Here is a 25,618-nt window from a genome sequence, read left to right as displayed (position 1 = left end):
TTAAAGTGTTGCTTACCATAATAAAATACATGTAGAGTCTTGTTTCACTGAATGGAACCTGATACAAATGCCACTGCAGCAGGAAGGAAGCTTTGGTCATCTCACCCTCATTACACCRGTACCAATCTACGGCACTGCACCTGCTGCCGGCTTCCCTGCAGGAAAAATCCTGAAGGCACAGCAGCAAACTGCTTCCACTGAGTGCTCATACTTCTGAAACCCACTTCTGACACTCTCAGGAAGGCATAATTGATCAGCTTTTAGTTCGCACCTTACCAATTAATTAAAACAGCTGAACAATTTTTTAGCACGAGCTCCAAGGCATTAAATCCCATTGGTTTAGAAATATGTTAGTATTTCTGTCTCTCAGAAATATGTTAGTATAGTATAGTATGGTATAAACCATATTCTATGGTTTAGAAATAYGTTAGTATTTCTTTAGACTTCTGTCTCTCAGTACAGTAGGATTGTATTCAGTTCAGGATAAATGTAATTATGTTCTGATATGTTAGACAGAAATGTTGCTGCTGAGAGCTCAGCAGTTACATCTGAGGAAAGCTTCCCATGTTTTGCATGGTTTCCCAAGAAAAAGAAATAAATTAACTACCAACTGGTAAAGGGAAAGAAAATGGTTGATTAAATGCTGTCTTCTTAACTTGGTGCCATAGGAGAGAAAAGGCAGTCCCTCAACACACAGAGGAAATAGAATTTAACAGAATATTTGGATTACAGTGTGTTTAGATGGCAGATTTTATAGCCACTATATATTGCTAAAGGCATAAAGCTGGAATAAATGGATTCTGGCTGCCTATGGCAGGTATGATTTTCATCAYGTCTATTGGGTAATTGGGCAAACCCATTTTCTAGGCCAATCTCCCAAATACATAAAAGTGAAAATATGAGATTTCTCTACAGCTGTTTTCCTCTTATTCTGTTTGCTCTCTTCCTCACTTTTCTTCTAGTTTTCTTTTCTCTTTTCTTTTTCTTCCCTTCCCTTCCCTTCCCTTCCCTTCCCTTCCCTTCCCTTCCCTTCCCTTCCCTTCCCTTCCCTTCCCTTCCCTTCCCTTCCCTTCCCTTCCCTTCCCTTCCCTTCCCTTCCCTTCCCTTCCCTTCCCTTCCCTTCCCTTCCCTTCCCTTCCCTTTTTCTTTTTTTATTTCCTTTCCTTTTATTTTTGTGTCTGCATATGCAAGGCTTTTCTTACCCTAGTTCGAATTGTACATGCTGTGCCTATCTGTGTGTTTATCACAAAAAGGTAAAATCCCAGATTTGTAGACTCTACAAGACTGAGAAAAAGAGACAGCCCAAGGGATAACAGAAATACTGCTCAGGAGATGGAAAACAACAGAATCTTGTTTCCCTTTATCAGACTGTGGAGAAATGACACAGTAGGGACTTCCTGAATGTCTCCACTGCAAGAAATACTTCAGCCATTTTACTTTTTACCACACACCAGGGAATCAATCGCARGATAGAAAGACTAACAAACTAGAACATGTGTTACAGAACTCATGGAACTTCATATTGTTCTCTTATTGATAGTCCATCTTAGTCACATTTCAACCTATATGCATACATTTGTCTTCTTCTTTTGTAGTTTTTGCACAGACTGAGAGACCTCTTCCCTTTGCACATGAGAGACTAGGATCCAGAACGGATGGAACATCCATTTCAACTTCAGGAAGACATTCTCCTACACCATTGTCAATGTTGTTGCTACATCAGTGGGCCTGTTCAGATCAGGAATAAAAAGGCAGGTGTTTGGGCACAGGCCTGTGCAGACACCCATGCCCTGTTGTGGCAAATTCTGTCTGGCAGTGAAGCTGGACGTGCAAAACTGCACCTTCCCCAAGAATGAATCAGGGAGGCTGATGGCAAGGTGATAAAAAAATCTCTGTAACCTCACACACATCTTCTGGGGAGTGAATAGCAACTGAATTTAATTTTTGAGGTGACTTCTTACATTCTGCCTCTGACTTGACCTGAGAGTTTTCTGAAAGACTCCCAACTCTGCTAGCAGTTTGTGGGACTTTTATTCCAGGAAAAATTTAYTACAGTTTTCCAAGCATATTAACTAGTTCTGTTGTGAGCCCCACCTCTTTTGACCAATACTACAGACACAAAATAAACAGCAGTGCTCATCACTGTCTGACATCCCAGCTGCAAGTTCAAAGCATATGCTTCAGGCTTACAGCCACTGTTCAGATGCTGAGGGCGGTTGTTTTTTTTCTCATGAATATGAATATCCTGTTCAAAACAAATGATGTCAGTCTGTGGTGGCCTAGGACTAGGAAAACAATTCCAAATTAATCTAGCAGATTGTCAAGAGATCGAAAATACCAACAGTGTATGAGCTGATGCAATTTACTGCCACTTACATAAACCAGGTAAGCATCTTAATGGAGTGATTGGTGGCCCAGCAAATACTGCTGCAAGAAGGTTTTCAGAGTCAGCCTACCATTTTTAGGTTATCTATCCACTAGCTGAGTGAGATTCTGTCCACTTGCTTAAAATTAAATTATTAAATTTAACTAGCTACAAAAGTGCRGGACAAGAAAAACCAAATCAAAGGAAAAGATACACTGTATTTTATAAGGYAGAACTTAACATGAAAGCCCCTGGTATAAAGAAAAGGTACCTAAACACACACAGCCTGCTGTTAGGACCTGAATTTTTTTACAAGGTGAGAAAACTGGCCTCACTGAAGATAGTGGTAGGTCTTCTACTGCTTCCCTGTATTTAAGAATAAGGTATCATTTAATGGATATGACAGAAATCACCTCACAAGCACAAAATACTTCTAACACTGGATACATCATCCTATTATATCTTTTAAAAGTCAGAGGTAAATTATTCTTAATGCATTGGGAATGCTGGTTTTCTTTTCATGTTCCTTCCATTTTGGTGAGGGGCAAAATGGGTTTGACCAGTTTAAAGTGAGAAAAAGCAATGGAGATTTATATTGTTATTAGATGAAGGCTTCCCAATTTGTCATTAATCCTCAGTTACACTGATTTGGTTCTGTTGCAAGGACAGGCAGCTTAAAAGCAGTCAGAATGTGAACACACCTGGTTTGCAGCTCAGAACAGGGCTGATGCACTTGCATTGGAAAAAAAAAAGCAATGAGTATAAATCTGTAGTGGAAACACAATTAAAAAAGAAAAAAATGTAATAAGAAAATCAACTCGAAGAACTAAATCCATGTCAGCTTTCAAAGTGCTGGCTGAATGCTAGAAAGTTGGAGAACTTTTTCCCAGACAAATAAAAGCTTCCTAGGAAAATACTTGAACCTAGTTAGCAGCACTAATGAGATACGTCTGTAAAATTCTCTGTGCCATTAGCAAGGCACTAGGAATATTAACAGCAACAGTCAGATGTCACAAAGGAGACAGAGTGTTTCCTCCCATTCACAGACCATTCTACCTCTTTCCACAGTAGTGTGTTGCAAAGCCTGTAAAATGCAAAGCCTGCTTTTTATTGTGCCTAATGGAATGCCCCCAGTCTCTGGTAAAACCAGTAAAACTATAATTTCATAAACAGGAAACCATAGTTAATCCCTAGAGCTTCTGAAATAATAATGATTTTCAAAAGTGTGGAATTATTTATAATTTGTATCACAATAGCAAGTAGAGAAGCCAAACAAATTAGGAGTTGCTTAATACTGGGCAGTGTGCAAACACAGCACAAACATCAGAGAAGTATGTAACTTAAACAGACCAGATAGCCAGAGGGTGAGCAAGGAAACAAAGGTGCATGTTAAATAATTACAAATTTCCAAAGGCAGAATAAAAACCAAAGGAAGTTACAGAAAATATCTTAGAAACCTAATTTTCATCAGGGTTCTTGCAACTGTAAAAAATGCTATTGTTTGTGGAGTTTCATTTCTGTCAGGAAAAAAGGACAGTGAATGAAGGTATGTAGATATTTCATTGCAGGCTCACAATGAAGCCACTATATCACTGCAAATACTTAGTAAAGTTCCTTTCTTTTAGAAACAGTACTATCATTTGAGAAAATCTCATTGGATTTTCACTTGGTGAGTTTCTTTTGTTTAAGGATCTTTGTTTTATTATGCAGAAAAGCTCTGAGCCACTTTGCCAAGTTCAGGTCTTTACATGTTGAGTGAGAAGTTACTGAGTCAAGAGGATACATATTTTTTCCATTCTCCCCACAATTTTTTGTTGACTGGTAAATCAGCCTGACACTACTTAGTGAAAGAGCACCTCAGCTTGTGTTTCAGATCTCTGTATCTGTTTCAGAAAAAGACATATACTTAAAATCTTAAGGGAACAGGCATGGTGCATCAACTTCCACATGAGCAGTTATTGAGACACATACAGGGACCTGTACCCAAAACACAAACAGATTCAGAGTTTGTTGGGACTTCCAGGTGAAACTTCTGCCTCTTCTGGAAAAAAAAAACCAAAAGTTTTTTTCCTTATCCGGGCTTGTTCACAAAGAAGAACCAATTAGAGGAAACAGTGGAAGGTAAATATCCCCAGCAGCTTCCTCTTTCAGCCTAGAGAAGACAAGCAAGAAGTTAGCCTTTCTTCTCCACCCCCACCAGCCCCATTCATTGGGCAGAGCTCCCCTTAAAACAAGCTATAATTGGACTCTCCTTCTGCACTGGCCACAAACAGACCCTTGCAACTGTCCCAGTAATCAGAGCATAAGACACTGCCTCTTGTTAGCTGAGCCACATTAACTGACCGTATTCCTGGTTCCTCGCTTTTGGAAACTGCAAAACAACAYGATTGCCCAGCTGCCACCATGAACCACAGAATCACCAATCATTTAGTGATTATGAAGCCTAATCTTTGAAGATTATGGAGCCTAATCTTTGATTTTTCACCACCTTGTCAATTAAACTACGGCACTGAGTGCGACACCCAGTTGTCTTCTGAACACCTCCAGGGATGGTGACTCTATTCAAAGAGCAGTACATTCCAATGTTTAAYAACTCTTTCCATGAAAACATTCCTTATGAAGATATGAAGGCAGAGTGCTGCCACAGGTAATGAATGCAGGTACAGTCAGCTAAAGCAACTCAGTGAGTAGCTGTCTTAAACACTTTTCATTGCTGGGGCACACCTTCACTGACTTGTACATGGCTACCCTAGAAACAAAGGAATCCAGTGGTATTCATGAGTGTTATACCCACACATTATTATTTAGTCACAGATTGCATGTGCATTTTATTGCTCTTTCAAAAAAACCAGAACACATTGTTAAATTTGGAATTATAAGCTAATTTTTCCCTTTTAAAATCAGTCTTTCATTTTTTCAGATACCATCAATCCCAGTAATGATATATTTTTCTATCTGCTGTGTTTGCTATGTAAGCTAGCAAACATTCTGGACTACAGAGTGAGAAAAATGTCATTTACTATGAAAGGTTCGCATAAGTATTGAGTTATTTCTGCCTGACCATTTTTTCATGTTTTGGCATGAGGCCCAGAGGACAGCAGGAGAGGAAGAGGTTTTGAAAGATTAAATTCTTGCCTACCTTTGGATGTGGTAGAAGTAATTTGTAAAAGTAGTCAGTAATACAGACAAGAGTGTCACTGAAGAAAGAAACCAGGACAATTCTCAGTATTTAGCCAGAAGGACACAAGAGAGATACTTGGAAAATGGTAAAGGCACCATGACTGCACTTTTGAGAAACTAACCATAATAAAGYAGGATAAAAACTGTTGGTCAGAGCACATTTGTCCAACACAGTCCAATCTATTGAAGGCTTAATTGAGTTCATTGGCAAGCATGGCTGGCTCTATACACAACATGATTAGTACTTTGTTAGTAAGGATGGCAGCTGAATACGTACCATTGCTGCCAGAAGAAACCTGGCACATGACTGTCCTCTCACAAGTATTTGGCACATGCTTTCATGATGCAGATGAATCTTCTGGCTCTGCTGCTAGACCAGGTTTGAAGAGGTTGGGCTCTTCCAGGGTTATGCTACTGGCTACACAATGTCACCGTGAACACTCTAGAGACACATGACAGTGGAGARGCCTCAGATTCTGAGATTGTACCAGAAGCATCTAACACAGATGGCTGTGGGTGCACKTGACACATATTTGTTCCTTGAGAAGAACTGCTGTGGGGTGGAGTTGAAACTGTGTGTTACCTCAGTGCTTGGTGAAAAAGCCACAGCTCTTTAGAACATAATGGTACTGCTAATATGGACAGCCCTTCAGGATATCATTACGGTATTAGCAGCTTTGGCCAAAGATTTTTATAATCTTTATTTCTGCAATTCACCTGCTCCTGCATGAAATTTAACCAATAAAAACTGGAAGTCATCACATCACATCGCTTAAATGTAAAATATAGAAACAACATGTTACATGGTGTTCCTCTTATTGCTTCATRTGCTTAAGAAACCAGGATGATATTTCTGCTGATGTTTTATGTGTAAATACGCTTACTCACAACATTTCCATATAAGTACACATTATTTTCTGCACAAGTTCAACAAAACTTCTTTTAGCATGTCTTTCTCAATATTGTTTTGCTCCTTCTCAGAACAGTTTTTTTTCAGGAGTGGAGTCCTGAGAAACAGAGCTTGAAAATAAAAGAAGGAACTTGTGGTTTTAGACTAACTGGATCTGCACCCAAACTTTGGATTAAGTTTCTGGTTTTACMACATACTACATATATATTACCTGAGGCAAGGTTTACTGCCTCTTTATGCTTCAATTTCTCATCTTGAAAGCAGGTATAATAATAGTTTCTCTACTTCACATGATTCTTGTGAAATAGAACCCATGAACAATAATGAAAATCTTCAGTAAAATGGAAATAACAACTGCAGCTGTTTTTTGCAGGTATGAAATAAGGCAAAGTGCTGGGTCCCATACTTGGGCCTCAGCAAACCCACACAGTGCCACAGGCTGGGTGAGAGAGATGCAAAAAGGGACCTGGGGTGCTTGTTGAGAGCTGGCTCAATGTGAGCTTTGTGTGTCCCCATATCCAAGGAGAACTCTGTTCTGGCCTGAACCCAGAACAGTGTGGCCAGCAGGACCAGGGAAGTGATCAGCCTCCTGTAGTTGCAGTGCTGAGGCTGCACCTCGAGTCTGATTCTGGGCCCTTCACTTAGAAAAGGACATTGATGTGCTGAAGCAAAGGGCAGACAAAGGTTTGCCTTTGAGGTGATGCAGAGAAGGGCAACAAGGCTAAAGAAGGACTAGAAAACATGAGGAGCTGTTGAGGTAGCTGGGTTTTGTATGCAGCAGAAACTCCATCAGCAGGTCACTGAGCTGACACTGGTTTTCAGCGACTGGCTCTTCAAGGGAAGAAGTCGCTCTTCAGTGACACTCTTCAAGTGTCAGGGCATGTCTGATGCGCATGATTCTTACACTGTTCTTTTGAAGGCAAATAGATGTAAGTACATCAGTGGACACAAACTGACATATCCAAAACTGCAAAGACAGAGTCTGGAAAAATAACAACCCCAGATTGCTGAGAGTAAAAAACTGCATGTTGCCACATTTTTCATTTTAACTCATGCCACTGAGCCATGAATGATCTGCAGAACCAGGGCAAGTTGAGCACAGGTGAGATGGCAACCTAAGACTCTATGTGAAGAACCACAACCTCACAGCACTATGGTTCCACTGGGTATAGCTGCCAGCCATACTTGAGCACCCAACAAGGAATACCTGATTTTGCACGTTTGTGTTTCATATTTGAGTCATGCTTGACGCCTTCAGCACTTTCCCCTTATTTTCTGTTTTTAAAAGACAATGTACAATCTGGTGGAATGGAGCAAAGACAGCTCTCTTCGAGTGTCGCAGGGGCACCATTCCTATTCAGAATCAGTAAAGCTACAGGTGTAAAGCACCCATGATGAGTCATCATCTCTCAGTCAGCGATTGAAGTGACTGCCAGGGAAACGGGGCATGTAAGACGTGGAAATTTTACCGACACGCAGAATGGGCTGGCTGCTGTCAACAGCTGTGTGTCAGAAGACAAGCCCCCTACTCATTTCCTTGTCSGACCACAAGCACACCAGCTTTCGTGACCTGCTTTCCGTTACTCCTTAAGGCCGTGGCGGTGCGGGCACATTTTGGCCAGGGAACGGTCAGCGCTGGAATCCCTCGGCGGTGGGCAGCGAGCCGCGGCGGTTGCAGCGGAGCCGAGCGGGGCGGGCAGGGAGCGCTGCGGCGCYGGCGGAGCTGCGAACGCGCGGCGGAGGAGGAGCGGGCGGCACAGCGATAGCGCTGACGGGCAGCGGCAGCCGCTCTTTGTCCCCTCCCCTCCCCGGCGCGCCCAGCCCAGCCGGCAGCGCGGAGCGGAGCGGGCCGGCCTGGGGACTCCCTCCCCGCGCCGCCGAGGTCGCCATCTTCGCCCCCGAGCTCGCCTCCGACGCTGCCGGCCGGGCTCCCGGGGAGCTACCGGGAGCCTGCACCGCGCCCCCCCGCTGCATGTGACCGGCGGGCGGTAGCGGCCTCCTCCGCGGATCTCGGCTGCGTCCTCCTCCGCCCCCGGCGCGGCGGGGAGGGGGCGCGGGGCGCCCGGCAGCGGGAGACGGAGGTGCCGGGGAGCGGCGGGCACACAAAGGAGCGGGCACCGCCGTGGGCAGCGGTGAGTGCGGGGCGGGGGTGCGGGGGTCCCCGCTCTAGCAGCCCTCCTCTCTACCTGCCGGCGGGCTGGGCTGGGCTGCGCTGCGGCCGCTCCCTTTGGGGTGGGCCCGCGGGGAGCGATGGCGGGGGGCTGTGTTGCGCCGCCGCCTGGGACCGCCGGTGTTTGTCGAAGCGCCGGCTCCACGGCCGGGCAGCGGCGAGCGAGGGCCGAGCGAGGTGCCCGGGGGCGGCGGGGCCGGTGCTGGGCGGGGCGATGCGGGGGAGGCTCCGGCCGCGCCGCCTCGGCAGCGGGCAGTGTTGCGGGCGCGGCGGGTGATGCTCAGCCCTAATCCCGCTTGACGCTCGGACAAAGAGGAGCGAGCAACAAATTTTGTGGTGGGCGATTGAAAAAAAAAACCAGAAAGAAAAAAATGAAAACGGGTTAGGTTTTCGTGGGTTTTGGGGTTTTTTTGATTGTTGAGAGGCTTTGGGGGGGGGCGGTTTTTGGGCTCTTTTTTTTTTTTCTGTGGTTCCCCCGCCCCTCGGCCCGGCGTGCGGCGGGAGGGCAGGTGCCGCGGCGGGCAGGTGGGCGGGAGCGGCGGGGCAGCGGGGCCCGGGCTCGGGCACAGGGCGTGGTGCCGTGGYGGGGATGCCGCGACGCCTCCGTCCCTCCCACCGTGTCCCCAGCGCCGTGGGGAGCGCGGCGGGGCCGCGGGAGCGGGGCGAGGCCGCCCGGGAGGGGAAGGGGGGCGCTGGGCTGCCACAGCGATGACTGCCGTGCGCATCCAGGGAGGTAAATCAGCGTTTCACAGCGCTGGTTTGAAATGTGGCGCTGTTCTTCTGGGATAAGAGTGTGGTTTTCAGGTAATTGCTCCGTGTGTGTGACCCTGTGCGCTGATTGGAATTGTAACTCTTCCACAGGCCAGGAGAACGTGAGACCCTGTGACATTTAACTCTGAAGCTGGATATGCATTAAACTGTAAGTTTTCCGGTTTTGTTTCTGAACTTGATGAATGGAGTGATTATTTCATGTCTGCGAGACAAAAACTTGAGAAGTAATTTAAGTGAGAACCTAAGCAGACTTTTCTGATGCACATTGCTCACGTATATCCCCCCCTGGACTGCAATAACTGATTAAAAAAAATAGAAAAATAAAGAAAATTGGAGAGAAGGGGATGCCTTAAGCTCTTGCTTTAGATATGGGTTTGGTGCTAGGCTTTACTTAATCATCCCGGACTGATAGTCACCTTTTAGGCTTAAATCAACGTATAGGAAATACCTGTAAGTGTAATACTACTGTGTTTTCTCTATATTTGACTGAACTGTGATTAGATGCTACTTTTTCCTTACTCATAAGGCAGTTTTTTTAGTCAATTATTTTGCTTAGGTGATCTGATTTATAKTAGCTCATTGAAAGTACAGATATGTTTCTGAGAGTTGTTTTTTGCAATGTTAAAATATAGATCCAGCTTTTAAAGATGTAATTAAATATCTAATTTGTATAGTAATAATGGTTTTTTGAAGGGTGAAAGGGACTTTAGTAAATGAAATTGCGGGAAGTGATCAAGGAAATGGCTASAACCACTAATGAAATACAAAGCAGATCAAAGAAGCAGTGAGACAATTCACTGTACAAATTTGGTATATACATACACTTCATTGTATGTCAATAGTTGCATCACCGCTCTTTTAAATTTGGATTCTCTCATTAGCTTAAGTGAGAAGCCAGAACCTGGATATAGCCGTCTGGGTATCCAGAGTAGTTTTGCTAATGGGTGTCAGATATTCAATGTTTAAGACATTTCTGGTGAAGTTTCTGTATATTTAGGGCAAAATTCTATGCCTTAGAAATTACATCACACAGTCCATAAAGTATTATGTGGCATTTGTGCACCAGAGGAATGAAGAATGCAGAAACTGTTGTTATGTGTAGCTCATCCAGAAAAGTTACAGATTAATTATCTTTTATTCAAATAGATTTATAGTTCTTTCCTGTCAAAAAATAACTGTCAATTTACTTATACTGTCATAGAACCAGACAAAAGAAATTTTTTTTGAAGCCTTCTAGTAATTCTAACCTTTTGAGGGCTTTGGAAGTTCTGTGGTGGCTTGGTGTGCAGTGTCGCGGTCTGTGGGAAGTCATGAGCCCAAAAGACAAATAGAAATGTTTCAAATATCCCATCATGTAAAAAAAAAGGTATCATAGTGAGTTGATTTAAAAACAGGAAAAGGAGATGAGAAGTTGAGTGTGTGTTCCAGCTTTCTTTCTGAATATATTACTGTGCCTTTCTTTACCTCTATACCAGAGCTTTCATTGCAGTGATAAAGAATTGACCTTTAAGTGGTTTCAGAATATCAGATCATGTGCAATGGAGGCATTACAGTAAACAAAAAGGATTAAATGTCTCATTTCATCTCTTTTCCCAACAAGAAGTGTAATTGACACTGTCCTGCTTTTCCAGGAGTAATGGTTTGTGGYGGTGAAATAGCACTAATCAACATTTGTCACTGTAATTGATTGTCCATGTGACACCAGTTAACTTGAGCAAGCTTACAAAAACCCTTTAGATACTTGTGCCAGACCTTTTGACCCTGATGTGGGGTGTGAAGGGGCTTCTTTTTTTTTGCTGGTTGAGTTTCTCCTTATTAGAATTACGGTGCACTATTAGAAAAATCGTTTTTCCTTTACACCACTGACAAGGAAAACTTATTTCWTACTGTGATATATGATTGAACTGTCAGTTTCTTGAAGTTCAAGAGTTTTTTTTTTTTTCAAACTCTTAGAAATAGCACTGAGATATTTGCTTTGCTTAATGTGATTTATAAACCTACTTTTAGGCATGAAGCATAATGTGAAATTAAATKACTTAATAATGGAAGAAAACAATCCCAGTGTTGAAGATACCCCTGGAGATACTCCTCCTGTTGAATTTTTTTGTTGTTGGTGATGTTGTTACTTCCATTTTCAGAGAACTTAGCTTGGTGTGGAGTGATAAATTAAATGCAAACTTAGCATACCATATCGCTAGGGAAAATCTTGTGCCAATCTGTTTTGCATACACTTTTATGGTTCATGTTAGCTCTGAACAGAAACCCACTGGGTTTTGGTTCAGTGTCACTTGAGTGCTTGGATAGAATTCAAATGTGACTGATTTTCAGTTACTTTTGAGAGATTCTTTGACTATTCAAACTAGTTGCAGCAATTCAGTTGCAGCTCTTGATTGYACATGACAGCCTGAATCCAGGTGGTGAATAGGAGTTCATAATATAATTCATTGCTGCAGCACATGTTTTTACTGGATATTATTATAGCAAGTATTATAGACTGTTGCCTTACGTAAATGTATGTAAACACTTATCTTTGGTCACCGCCTTACCCCTGGGTGTGTGTTTCTCATGCTGCACCTCTGTGTGTGTAGATAGAGAAAGTGCATGAAGGGTAGTGTGGCCCTTGTTGTATCTTGTTCTATATTCATTAAATTGTGTTTTTTAGTGACTACTATATCTGTTTAATATTAGTCATCCTTTTGTCTCCTAATTTTAATATTGGCCTGTATAGAGAATAAAGAGTTTTAAGAGAACTTAGGGTGTTGTGAAAGTGTTTGTCGCTGTTTTCATACTTCAGTTGTGAGGGAATTGCTTTCTTATATATRCTGAAGGACTGTAGAGAATTGACTGCTGAAACATGAATTCCAATCTTACAATGCAATTTTATCAATGCTTAAAGTATACTTAGTAGGGTTAACATGATGGAATTATTTTAATGTTATAGCTGCTGTGATACTTCTGTGTTAAAAAATACTGAAGCAAATGTTGACTGCACAAATAAATTATTTTATGTTTTTTAATAGACTAGATGTAGATGCGCTAGAAAAGCAGGGAAGGACGTGTCATTCCATCCTGTAACCAAGCCTAGGAGGAGAATAAAGGAGAGAGGGGGAGGAGGAATGCTGCTCTGAAGGATGCTGGTCCTGAGATGGGTGGATTGGATTCCYTTTCCTTTAAAAAGCATCAGTAGATCTGAAGAGAGGCTTTTGAGTATTCACAGTCACTTAAATGTTTCATGTTATTTTGATGAAGCAAGTTCTGTCTTGCATGATGAGTGTCTCATTTTATTGTATGACTAGCAGTGATAAGAAATAATGACAAATTCAAGGAGGAAGCAACCGAAAGCAATTGAAAGTGGGTAAGAGAGCAATCAAACAGCTGCACTGAGCATGTTAAGTGGGGGCTTCAAATAAAGGGCAGATTGAAGAGGAAGTTTAGCAGTGAGAAAGCTGCCTGTTAGTAACAAAGTGAATATAAGAAAGTTCGGCTAGTGACTGCCCTGCAAACGAGTCTTTGCTCAAYGCCCATTACATGAATGGGTAACTCTGCCTGAGGACTCCTTTGGTCTCTCTCAAATCAATTTTTTGTTAGTGGTTAGAAGTGGATAGGTGAGTTGAAACTTCTAGTCTGAGGGTAGTCATAAAAGGAACAGCTCTCTTGTAGAATACATGGTTAAGAGAGTGCAGACCTATTTCAAAGCAGTCTTACATATTCTTTGYCAGCATCACATTAACAGAAGGGCTTAAAAATAAGGTGTAAGGAGATAGATGCAAGGTGTCAATACAATCTTCAGCAGGTCATGCGGGCTTCTTCCTGGAAACATAGCTGAACTGWATTAACTTCTTCTAATTTAGTTATTTTTCTGTCCAGTCATATTGGCAATATTTTTTGTGAGGCATTGGAGGGAGAACTGTTGGTGTGACTCTTGGAGATGTCTTGTGCAGGGCTAGGAGTTGGAACTGATTATCCTTGGGGTCCTTTCAACTCAGCCTGTTCTGTGATTCCATAGTACCTTCTGTCTGCTTGTGCAGTAGTTTATGAGAGAAAGCAAGCTGCTGACCATTGCTCTGCCTGAAGGGCAGGTAACTGCTTTTCAGCTTGCTTCTACATTGTGGCTAAACTGTATTCAACAAACAACTGRAATGGGTCTTAGTGCATTGTGTTCAATGGTTTACTTATTTGGCTGATGTTGAACGTAGGGGTCATATTACAGGCTGACATCTTAGTAATGTCAAAGGTTTTTTGAGTTGTAGTTAGCTAAGCCCTTGATCTGRTACCGAAGTTATTAGAAAACAGTTGCTTCAGTTCTTCACTGGATAGAGTTTGAATCCTTTGCCCACAGTGCACAAATTGTTACAGAAGTGTGCTGGTGTGTGATGAGTTTTGTTTGCACTGCATAAACCAATTCSTCTGTTTTGGGGAAGAGGTTCTGGAGGAGAAACTGCAGTTCATCTTTATAGGAAAGGAGAAACTTTGATCTAAACAAGAAGGGGTTTGTAATGCTGGGAGAGTATTACACATGGAGATCACTGCTCTGATCTAATAATTTTTCACAGATAAACASAGTGCTTAGAGTTGTACTTTAGGCAAGCAGGGATAAAATATTGTAAGTATCCCTAGCCATTTAGGCTAAAAGAGAGAGCTGTTTGTTTTGTCAATATATAAGCATGATAAGGGCAAAACTGTGTGAACCAAGTAACTGATTACTGACTGCATTACGGTTCGCTGGGTATTTTGGTATCTTGTACTTTTTACAAATTGCTGTACAACTCAACCTCTTTTTTCTGATTGTTCGTGCCTTGAATTTTATCAGTTATTACAAAGAGTTCAAAAATGTTTCCTTAGAAAAACTTCCTTTTCACAGAATAGAAAGTGTGTTGTCACCAAAGCATTCCATTTAAAATCCCAATTGTCCTCATAGAAAAAATAAGTATGTCTTTCTTTTGACTGAGGTTTGTGAATTCTGTCTTTCTTAAAATACTAGCTTATCTTTGTATGGGCTTCATATATTTTTTCTATGCTTCATTTTTGGAATGGGACCTTTAGTCATCTTTCTTGTATTCACCTACTGAATTTGGAGACCACCTGTTTAAATCTTGTGCAAAAATAGGGCTTTTCTAAATTGCAGCTGGCTTCCTTGTCAAAACAGTCATACTACTTATTACTGAAATATGTGCAGAAAGGGCCTTGTTACATTTATTCGTTGCTTTTATCTTACAGTTCATGTTCAATRATTCTTATGCTGTCTGATAATATCTCTTATAATTGGCCCCACGTGATGCAGCTATTAACATCAAACACCAGTTGCTAAAGGAATTCCACCTACTTCTTTAGAGCTTCCTGAGAATAATTTTTCACTTGAACTCGCCTACTATTTCTTCCCTTAACCCTTCAAGKAAATGGTATCTTGCCCTGATTTTTTTGCTCTGAAGTTCTTTTCTAGTAAGCTGAGTTTTGTAAGGTTTGTTCTACCTTGATGTAGTTCAAAAAAAAGTAAGAATGTAGTTTCAAGGTGAGTAGTCCTGTTCATTTGAACTGTATAAACAGATTTTGAGATATGATGGAAGCTGTTTCCTTCAGGCAAAAGTATGTGCAAGTATTTCAGAAACAAGAGTTTCCCCATTTTATTTGGTGTTGCCTTATCCAAAAAGTCAGTGTACAGTGGACTGGACGAAAGGTTTAAAAATCCATGTTTTAACATCTAATTTTTAAGGGGAGAAAGAAGGAAGCAGGGAGTAGTCTTCACCAATTGTATTGTTTCTGTTATTTCATGCACTCCTTACTCATGAGATTTCTTTTTTTGTCTTCAAKCACATACAAATAATAATTTGCAGAGCTGATAGAAAACTAAGCTCTGGTGCACTCCTTTATTTTATTTCTTTTTGGTTGGCTCATTTGTCCTATCAAAAATTCATCTTGCACAAATGTTTAGGTGATGTGCTCCCCTTGGGAGCACGTCACTGACACAGCCAGGGTTTGCTACATAATCCAGTCTTTATTTCTGTGTTGAACAGGAACTTCTTTTCAAGGATAAATCTAGGTGTGTTCAGCTCTGTTATTTCACACAATTGTACCTTGCTTTCTTTCTAAGCTGTCTTGTAAAGAGCAAAGCCTTGTGATACTTTCAAAAAATGTTAGTTGGACTTGAGACTGCATCGAGGTGAATTTGAAGAAGCAGTATGGCAGTACAGGCACTCTGTTGTGAAACATGTGGACCATCCTCCAGGGTCTGCCATATCCAAGCTTCCTGTAAGCTTTTTCTATGGAAGAATCTGTAAATCCACTCAWGCCTTTACTTTCCATGCATGATTGTTAAGTGGAATTTTCACTTAGTGCAGGCCTTTTCCCGGAGGTCAGCAGGCATGGTGACTCCTTTCAGCTCTAAGTGTTGCCGKTCAAACCCTGGCTATGATTAAGTTAGTGGTGAAGCTTTCAGTGAGATCCTAAATTCATTACAGTTGTGTCTGCAAGGCAAGTAAACTGCATCCCTGCAGCAATGCATTTGCGAGGGTGACACTGGCAATCAACCAGCAGTTTGCAGCTATGCTGAAGTCTTGTTCCTTGTATTTCTTCAGTAGAGTTGCAGTTAGTTATATCCAGAGGTGCTTACAAACCAAAGTAAGAGCATTATCAATGTGTATACAGGAAAATATAGATACTGGAGGTTGCGGTGGATTTGTTTTCTAACATATTTATTATTTGGTCACCTTTGGTCCCAGTCCTTTGTCCTCTGTGTTGTCAGGTTTTGTATGTATTTACAGTAAGACGATCCTTAATTCTCAAGATTTTTAATATATTATTTCAGTTGAAAATTGTAATAAATAAAAGGATACTGCATCAAGAGTGATCCCACCTGGGAGAAACAACMGGTGCAGGCCTGTCATAACCCAAACAAGTGTTCATTTTAGTGAAATAATACATAAATTAAGAGTTCATCAAAGAACATACATTGTTCTGAAAGTGACAGTTTCACAAATAGCTATTCAAATATTGACAGAGGTAATGGAATTTCTAGATTATGCTTTTTATAGTGGATATTTGGTCTATTTTTTCAAATTCTYCAACTTTCTTCTTTTACTTTCAAGGACAGAAAGTGTGATCTGAAAGCTTTGTTTCTTTGCTTCTCCTGGTTGAGATCACATTAAGATAATCTTACCACTATTTTCTGTACAGACAACTTTAGCAAACTATTTGTGACTTTGTTTAATTTGTGCTTGCCTCTATTCAAAGATGCTGAGGGCATTTCAAATGCTGTACTGTTCCAACGTCCCAGGCAGCAAATTTTGCAAATCACCATGGTAATATGTGTGTGTGCATGTGGGAGGAAGGCTAAAGTTGGAATCTGCTTTAACAGAGTCTGTTAATATTACATGTGCTCAGTGGCACTAGCACTGGTTGTTCTTTGACTGCATGTTCTTTGCTTAATTAGAAACAAAGTAATATGATAGAATTAAAAGTCCCTATTGTCTGATTTTTGATTTTTTTCTTTGTGATTCTGGAAATCCACTGAAATAATCAGATATGGGKGTAATTGTTGAATCTTCTTTCTGTTTAGAAAATGAAATATGGTAATTTTGTAAACAAGCAAGGAAACTTCAAAACTTTTTTGTCTCCTCTGTGCAAACTTAGGAGTACACTTAAAAGTGAGTATTACAGCTAGAGATACCAGCCAAGGACACTTCCTACTGATAGTGCATGTCCTCGTGATTTCTGCCAAAGCAYTGTGAATGTTTAAGGTTCTTGATTTTGGATAAGCATATTTTGATGCTTTTTTACTTGCAGTTGTTGCCTCAGACATAGAATTAGTTCTATGAAGTACCATCAATGCAACTTTAATTTCTTTTTAATAAAGAGAAACTGTTCTGTTCKGAAACTGGTTCTTAATTGTCCTCAGTCAGTGCTGACGACAGATAAACTTGTAAATGCCTATGAATTTATGGGAAGAGTGGACAAGAGAAAAGTTTAAGCTGACTTTTCTTATCTCTTTATTACTGTAGTCTAAATAAACGTGAGAAAATTGGAGATTTGGGTGAAGAATGATTTCTTTTCCACATTACTGTATTCATTGTCTCAAATATCAAARTAGGAGAGCTGTGAAGGCTCTGAAGGAAGTAGAGGGGAAGCCATGCAAGGAGTGGCTGAGGTCACTTAGTGTGCTGGGCCTGGAGAAGAATGAGGAGCAGCCTCATTGTAGTCTACAGCTTCCTCATGAGGGGAAGATGGGCAGGAACTGATCTTCTCCGTGGTGAGATAGGACAGGACCCGAGGGAATGGGATGAAGCTGTTGTGCTAGGAGAGATTTAAGGTGGATATTAGGAAAAGGATTTTTACCCAGAGGGTGGTTGGGTCCTGGAAAAGTATTCCTTAGGAAGTGGTTGCAGCACCAAGCCTGGCAGAGTCCAGGAAGTGTTTGGACAATGCTCTTGGGCACCTGGTGTCACTCTTGGGGCTGTCCTGTGCAGGGCCAGGAGTTGGACTGGATRATCTTGCTGATCCTTGTGGTTCKTTCAAKTCAGCATATTCTGTGATGCTATGAAATTTTAATGAGTTGCAATATCTWACTAGTTCAAAAATAGTGACCTGCTGCTACCAAGAATTAAGGGCATTGATATGGGTTCAAAATGCAGGTCAAGACATTATGACTTTGATGTTAGATGGCCATCAGGAGTTCAGATGAGTCGAGTGGTTCATGGGAGCTGCCTTTTTCCATCAGTAGGGCACAGTTATTAGCCTGGCATGACGTGAACATTCAGACCATCCTGAACTTGGGGGGTCATCTGGAGATCTGAGCCATCTGTGTGTGCATTCACATTACTTGAAGCATTTTGTTTTCACAATGCCATTCACTTGCTATATGTGGTCTGTCATAGTAATAACGCTTGTTGCTTATTATGTTGCTTGTGATATTTTTCCTTCAAAATGCCAGGCCTTCTTTTGAGAGTGCAAGTGTGGGAAGTGATGACTTTGACAGTCTTTGCCTTAGGAAAACAAGATGTGTTTTTTCAAGGCTGTTTTTGTGAGGGCTGAACATTGCTATGCATGCTGTGTAGTCATTTGTATATCTAGTGACTTGCTAGGTTCTTTTTTGCTTTTTGAGGAAGGGGCTATTTACTGTCCACTTGACTATCTCTCTAGGTCTTTAAAGGACAAAACTTGAGGGTCTTCAGACAATGAACCATTTTGATTTTGGGTGGGTTTTTCTTTTGTTTCATCATTCCCTTTGCCTGTTTACTTCTGTTATGTAGGATTTGTAGTAGTACACAGGTTGATTGTCACTTGAGTGATTTAAAGCAGACAGCTAAGGGATTATTCATTCTAGATTTTGAAGCAAAATACTAAGTAAACTTCATAATTTATCTGATGAAACAATAAAGTTTCATGTTGGGTTTTCAAAGTCTGTATTGGCAGATGTGAAAACACAGTCTCTGCTTCTGAAAAACATGCCTCTAAATGCACCTTCCTCCCACTCCTTAGGAAATAAAAGATACCTCTATGGTAGTAAAATAATGCTCTGAGAGAGAAGTATTATTACACGATACTTTTTCCTTCACTTTAGAAAGGCTTAACCTCTCMAACTTTGTAATACATACTGAGTTTCTCCATTCAAAAATGGAGTTAAAATTCAGTGTATCTAATTAAAATGAAATATCAGATTTCAGACTTTATGTAGCTGAATTTTGACACTTCCAGCTTCTGATCCCAAGGTATCTTGCAGTGTTCTCACTAGTGTGTTCATACAGTGTTATGCATTTGTCTTCTAAAGTAGACCTATGTGTCACTGATAAGCCAAGGAATTTCATTAGAAAGAGAAGAAATAGGAATTTTTTTTCACTTCTGTTTTTAATAGCTTTCAAAAGGATAAAAAGGTTAGATGTTCTAATGAAGACAGGGAAACCCAATGCAAAGTTTAGATTAATCTTTTCTAATTGATAAACCAGTGAAACTGCTGAAGTTCACKGTCCAGTTTTTTTCTTCCAATGGACGGGACTGAATGTTTGTAGACTATTGAACTGTTCATATATTGTAAACTCATGGCCTCTTTAGCTTAGAAAACACTTTTCTTTTTAATACAAATACATTTTTAAAGCTTACTGTACATCTGCAATGTTCTCAAGTTCTGAATCAAATTTCAACCTGTTTTGTGTAATTAGAAAACAACTTAAAAATGTTATGTAGCCATACTGATTTTACTCTCTGAATTTGATACTTAGGAATAACAATATTAATTTTCTCAAGTTAATACTTATGTTGTTTTTGTAGCTGCTCCATTTAAATGTACTACTTTGGCATTYAGGTTCACTAAAATAATGTGCATCTCTTCAGTAGAAGCACTGTACTAGTAAGGTTTCACTTTTCTAAGGGAGCCATATCTCATTTACCCTATTGATTTGCATTTTGTCGTCTTTGTTTTCATACATGGGTTTTATAGTGAACTCCTCAAAAAAAAGCTAATATGACTTTTAAGGTGGGTTGGGTTAAGTAAAATAAGAAATAATCTGAGCAGATAATATCAGGATGACAATGAAATCACTTTTTAGTGTGGCAACATTAGTGATTCCTTTTAACTGGTAAAATCAGTAATGTAATTACTTAGAAATACAGGCTCGAAAACAAGGCTTCAGACAAGCATGAAGCTCCAAATTCTCACAAATGATAGCACTTTGACAAATGCTTGTTATAACTGACTATTTTAATGAGAGAGGGATRTGGGCAAGTCTGCAGTAAGCTGTCCAGTGTTAATAGAAAGTTGGCACAGCTTGATTAGTAGTGTGCCTTGGCAGTACCTGCAAACCGCTATTCTTTCCACCCTGCTGTCACTTAATAGCCTTTCAAGCCAAAAGTCTATCATTTATAGAAATTATTTTGTTAATTAAATTGTCCTTTAGGATGTGGGTTTAGTCTGCAGGCTTCATTCATCTGGGATTTTAAATGGCTCTAACATGATGACTTAAAACCACTGGTCCAGATCATCTCATTTGTGACTGGCTTTTAAAAATGTTATTGCACAAGGATGGCTTCCACTGTTCTGTCCTGCTGCTTTTTCAGCATGGCCCTAGATTTCTAATGCTAAAGTTTAGAGAACTCTCTAAGTCTACATTTAGTCTATTTTTCTTTAAGGAGAGGGGTGGAGGAAGACATTTTGCTTAGAGATTGTAAATACAGATATTCTTATTTCTACCGTTACCTCGTTTGTATAAATGTTGTTACATATTTAAATTGTTTATATAGATTAGTCTCTACATGTTTAGGATGTTGTGTGTGTTATTAATGTGTGCTTTGCTAATTTCCCATAATACAGTTTTCTCTCAGTAAAAATTACTGATATGAGTCTTTCTCCACTTTGCTTTCAGTTGCATTGCATTTGAGTGAGGATGTTTGTGTTAACTGCAGCTAAATTCGTTGTTTCTCCTATCTGTGTATCTGATACTGTCCACAGAGTCTTTAACTAGAAGGTAGCTAACTTTTCATTGACAGTTCTGTTAGAAAATTGGCATCTACTCTAGAAATGTTTGCCTTGCTAGCTTTAAGGATTTTATTTGCTTTCATTTTGAACTATCATAGCTCTTAACAGGTAGAGCTATGCAGACAAGTTTCCCTCCTTCCCCTTTTCCTTCACAACATTWTTCTTTTCATTTAGCATTTTTCTACATTTGTGGTCTGTTTTGCCTCCTCTTGTCTGCCTTAGCTCTTTGTTTCTAGTCCATAATTTTTCTGACAATCTTTTCTGAAAACTACATGGGTAGGGATAAAAACCCCTTAATTGTACTTTTAAWATCTGTTTTGTGTCAATCTGAGAAGAAAGAGAAGACTTGGTTCCCTGGTTTGTGAGCAAGGAAGGGCTGAGCTATGATAAACAAGCCCCAGTAAAAGCCAGCAAGCAAATGCCCTGCCATATAGCATGAAGGCTAAAACATTAGGGATCTTTATGTGTAGTAGGGAAGTGGGGCTTTTTGTTAATGAGTTTGCTTTGCTCTGTTTTGGTTTGGTTTTTTGAAATAAAATCTGCAAAATGTTGCAATTCCTAATGTAGGAAATGTATAAAATTTAACTTATAACTGCATCTACCTTATTTGTATATGCACATTTGAAGTGTGAACTAGATTATTTGGCATTTTCAGCTTTCCTCATGACTTCTGTCTGCTTTGAAGCCCATATGTCTGATATATGAATGCTGCCATAACTGTCACTGCAGGTGGATGCTCTATGAATATCTGGTTTTTCTGGTTTGTTAGGGCTGTTTTTTGAATATAGGTTGAACAGCACTAAATATTCTGCTGCTGCTTCAAGTAGCAGTGATTCTTGTTGTTCGGAGCCAGCTCTTACGAATGTGTTTCCTTTCTGTTATTGCCTGTAACACTTGTAATCCATCCTTCCTTTTGCTGAGAACTCCTGAACTTGGTAACAGATGTCATGGGCAATAATTCAATAACAAACTTGTTTGCTAAACCTCACACACTTTATGATGTTTAACTGCCAAGTTACACATTTTTTATTGGGAAGTAGTACAAAACAGTTATTCCCTCAGCTACCTGGTATTACCAGTCTGAAGTCTGATCGCTAAGAAAGATTATCCAGCTAATCCTGGAAATATAATGTTGGAATATCCATCTGGTTCCAGGCCTCCCCACACCTCTCTGCTATTATTAAAGCCTGACCCTAGCAAAGGAAGCAGCCAAAACTAAGCAGTTAGAGCGTTTGTACTCATGCCCCTTATTTACTTCATTTAACTRTGTCATACATACATATATATATATTTTAAAATTATTTATGTATTTCAAGTAATGTGTAAACATACTGGAATGTAAAAATAAAGAGGACCTGGGGCAAGTCAGTTCAAGTTTCCTCCAAGGCTGCTGTGAACAAAGTACCCTGTAATCCTTGAAATCATTCACAAGTGGAAGTAGCTCAGTCTTTCTGACACCTGTGTGCTTTTCCAAAGAGAAGCCTTGGGGGAACTCCTGACTCTCCCTCTTGGTAGCTGCTTTCTTCCTGGAATGTTGAAGTTGCATTGCTCTTCACTGTGAATAATTTGCATTAGGACCTGTAACAGATGGTAACTTATGCTGTTTCTTTCCTTCTTTCTAGAATTGGGGATATCTTCACTGAAGAACTTGCTGCTTAAAGAAAATAACAGAAGTTGGGAAATTCAGGTAGGTGACACTTTCAGTTTACTTTTAACTTTAAATGTTAATGCAAATATGGATGACATCTGTAAATATTCATTGTGGCATCAAAACCATCAAAGCATGCTGTAGATACAGATTTTAACCTTACTGAGATTGAGTCTGGTTTCATGGCACCTCTTGTGAACTCTTAGTAGCATTTCAAATGCCTGGTGATAAGCCCTTKATAAGACACCCAGCAGACTTAATGATATTCAAGTGTTCTTTATGCTTGTAATAAAAATATATTAATATTCATACCTAATAGGACAGGAGGTCCAGGTTCTTTGTAATGCTCAATAGATGTAACAAATTATTTTTGACAGCATTGTCTTGTTGCCCCAACAGACTCTGGTATTTATGGTATGTGCAGCCACATACTCTTCATCATCTAATTTCCTTTCCCAGTTTTCTTACCAAAGTAAATTCTGGATGGATTYGTTAATTACACCCATTTCACATTTCACTACCTTTTTTTCAAGCAAGGCTTCTAAATAGATCTTCAATACATAATTCTGGTATAAGGTGACAAAATTCTTTTGGTGTTCTTTGTGTAATAATTTTCATGGCTTTACTAATTTGATTGGCAGTTCCATATAATACCCTGTTGTTTTTCCTGGTTGGCTCTGATTTTAAGGACCCATCCAGCTTTCCTTCACTGCTTTCTGGTTTTCCCTTCAAGTATGCGTGCTTTGGTGTGGTGTTAAATAATGTGTAGGAATGGCCAGGGGTTTTAATCACCTGAATTTGCCTCCACCAAAATTCTGGGATAGATCTATTTCTATTTGACTTCAGTCCTTGATAATGATTGTAGCATATTTATGTAGATTAATTGCTGTGGATTACATGAATACCAATGGAACAGTTAAACCCTGAAATTATTGCTGATTTTTTACGAGCTCAATTCTACACAGCAAGCTTAAATTTAGAAGCTGTTATATTATCTTTTAATATTTTTCTTTACTGTTTTCATATTTTACTGTCTACAAATCCAGATGAACGATGGAAAAGAATTCTGTAGGAAATCAGTCCTTAGAAGATGTACATAAAAATCTCTTACACATACTGTTTCCTCAGAAAGAGATGTAACTTGGGGAACACATTGCAAAATTTCTCCATGTACTGTTTTGCAGGATATGTTCTCAATTTCTTTCTCAGGGGCTACATAACGAACATCTTTCTATTTTATATTACTTTGTGCTTCTGTTCACCATTCATGTAATATGTAATTCAAGTAGCAGTAAAAGTTGATACTTTACCATTAAGTGCTGGTGAAAGGTTAATATTACATTTTCTGTTTCAGTCTTTCTGTCTCCCTTCCCCCATGTTCTTTTGACAACTCTGGAGTGCTTTCAGTATGACTGGCGATACCAGACATGTTTGGGCTTATCCTTCATGTTGTGCACTTCCTCTGCATTATCACCTGATCTTTTTAGCTCTGATTTCGCTATTACTTGTAAAATGTTTCAGCTAGAGAGCCTGGGGAAAAAAGAGTCTGCACATGAATTTACCCTGGAGAAGTATGTGGCAGAAAGGTGGTTGTGTTGTTAGCATGTGAAACTGAGGTGTCAAAGGCAGCCACAGCGGGAGCAGCAGCAGCCCCGCAGTTCCTCCTCTGGTCTGCTCCTTGCTGCTGTGACTAGGGAGCATCCCCAGATTTTTATGTACCCACCCTGTGAAAAAAATGTTTCATTGCAGAATGAGAATGGGCTGTGCAGATGGGGAATCTCTGAGACTCTGGCAGGTAAGGGAGAGAGAAGGAAATAGTAGCCCAGTTGGGTAATTTTTAAATAATTTTTTAATCTGCCCACCCCATAATAATTCACAGCTAGAAAAATCCCACCCTCTGTGAGGGTGGATGGAAGGGGGAAGAAGAAATACAGGGCGTTAGGTAGAATGTGTAGGGGTGATAAGGGCAGGCAATAGATGATGTCTATTTGAAGAAGAAGGCTAAGAGGAGAAGAAGAGCAATATTTGATATCAGAGGGAAGTAAGGGCTGTACTGTACGTAAGGGCTGTGAGCAGCAGCAGGAGGGCACAGGCATAGTAAGAATTGATGCAGGAAGACAYGTGGGGATGAAACAGGACCTCTGGGGCAGTGCTTCAGTGAGTGGTGATCCCCACTGGAGCGGGAGCAGACAGGGTGCAAAGAGAACTCTACAGTGCAAAAATATGTGTGTTTCATTCTTGTGCCAGAAACAAGTGAGGTGCAATGGGAGTTCCCAACCTGTTGGCTGCCTTTTCTGCATGAGCTCCAAGAGTGTCAGCAGGAAGCTTCAATCATAGATCAGGAAGCACAGCCTTCCTGATTTGCCTTGCTGACAGTTATGAAGTTGGTGAGAGCAAAATCTCCATAACCATCTTATGATATGCCCTGTTCCAGATTGAAACAAAAAAAAGAGAAAAGGTGTTAGATCCTAGTATTTTTCTTAATTTCTCTTAAGTTTTTGAGGTTCAAACATTGAAAGCCTGTAAGATAATGATGGACAGTGCTCTAGGGCCATTTCCTGCTGCCTCTTTGCCTAGAACCCTACAACCTTTCCTTTCTTGGCAGCATTATAGTTGTGTGGGTGGACTTGCATCTTTGTCCACATGCCAAGGRTTTTTTGTCGCATGACTCTGGCCACGTGTAGATGTACTTCCAGTCATGTGAAGTAGAAGCATTCGGTTTGTGGCTATTCTTCATAGTTAATTATACTCCCCATCCGGTCTGAGAATACTCTTAAACATACGCTTTTCCACTGTTTGGAACAAACTCAGAAAAATCTGAAAATTTTTTTTTCACAACTTTTCCATTCTAGTATTGCTAATTCACTGAATCTCTAGAATACTGGCATGGGGAAAAGATGGAAAATAATTTCTCCTTTCTGAAGGTGTTTTCAAAACTATAAATTATTTGAGTTTGGCAAGAAAGCCTTTCTTCCATTGATGTCTGGCATTAGAATCAATACTCCTGCATTAATCCTTGCAACCAGAAGTCCTACCCTAAAATGTTGTTGGACTGTTCATGTGTGTGCATCTTGATGTCACCACAGAAAAACCACATATCTTCAAAATCTCAG

At 40.3% G+C, this 25,618-nt stretch overlaps 1 protein-coding gene across 2 annotated transcripts in view; it reads left to right on the top strand.

Annotated features, from left to right (window-relative positions):
• Positions 1–8,258: 8,258 nt before the first annotated feature.
• Positions 8,259–25,618, top strand: part of CDC42SE2 (CDC42 small effector 2) — an 82,525-nt gene continuing 65,165 nt past the window's right edge. The window contains exons 1-3 of one of the 2 annotated variants that reach the window (XM_057385087.1): positions 8,259–8,587; positions 9,487–9,544; positions 22,480–22,544. The gene's annotated coding sequence lies outside the window, so the exon portion shown is untranslated. Of the gene's footprint in view, positions 8,588–8,883; positions 8,962–9,486; positions 9,545–22,479; positions 22,545–25,618 lie in introns of those variants that run through there. The other variant, XM_057385092.1, reaches the window with a different exon arrangement.

The sequence above is a fragment of the Malurus melanocephalus genome, unplaced genomic scaffold, assembly GCF_030028575.1.
Source record: "Malurus melanocephalus ecotype Western Australia unplaced genomic scaffold, MMel_1.1 scaffold_15, whole genome shotgun sequence".
Classification (NCBI taxonomy): domain Eukaryota; kingdom Metazoa; phylum Chordata; class Aves; order Passeriformes; family Maluridae; genus Malurus; species Malurus melanocephalus.
This window is presented reverse-complemented; position numbering and strand designations above follow the sequence as displayed.